The sequence below is a fragment of the Chaetura pelagica genome, unplaced genomic scaffold, assembly GCF_000747805.2.
Source record: "Chaetura pelagica isolate M959 unplaced genomic scaffold, ChaPel_1.0 scaffold364, whole genome shotgun sequence".
NCBI classification, from domain to species: Eukaryota; Metazoa; Chordata; class Aves; order Apodiformes; family Apodidae; genus Chaetura; species Chaetura pelagica.
The window spans coordinates 2,285,882-2,286,278 of NW_009953089.1; positions in this window are offsets into that span (position 1 = coordinate 2,285,882).

A 397-nucleotide genomic window follows, 5' to 3' on the forward strand; every position below is an offset into this window, starting at 1 on the left:
AAACAGTTTCCAGTTACGTATCTCGGAGTTTGTTAATGGTGGGTCTTCCCAAGTTTAAGGAAAGATTGGGAGGGAAATGTGGAAGTCCCTGTTGGCAACAGGCAGCCCGTCTGATCCCGCCCCCGGGCTGGTGGGTTGTTTGCAGCAGCAGCTCCAGGTTGGCTGATTCCTGATTATTCAGTGATGTTCAGTGATAGGACAAGAGGCAGTGGGTGCAAACTGGAGCACAGGAGGTTCCATGTGAATCTCAGGAAGAACTTCTTTGCTGTGAGAGTGACAGAGCCCTGGGCCAGGCTGCCCAGAGAGGCTGTGGAGTCTCCTTCTCTGGAGACGTTCTAACCCCCCTGGCCACGTTCCTGTGTGATGTGCTCTGGGTGCCCCTGCTCTGGCAGGGGGG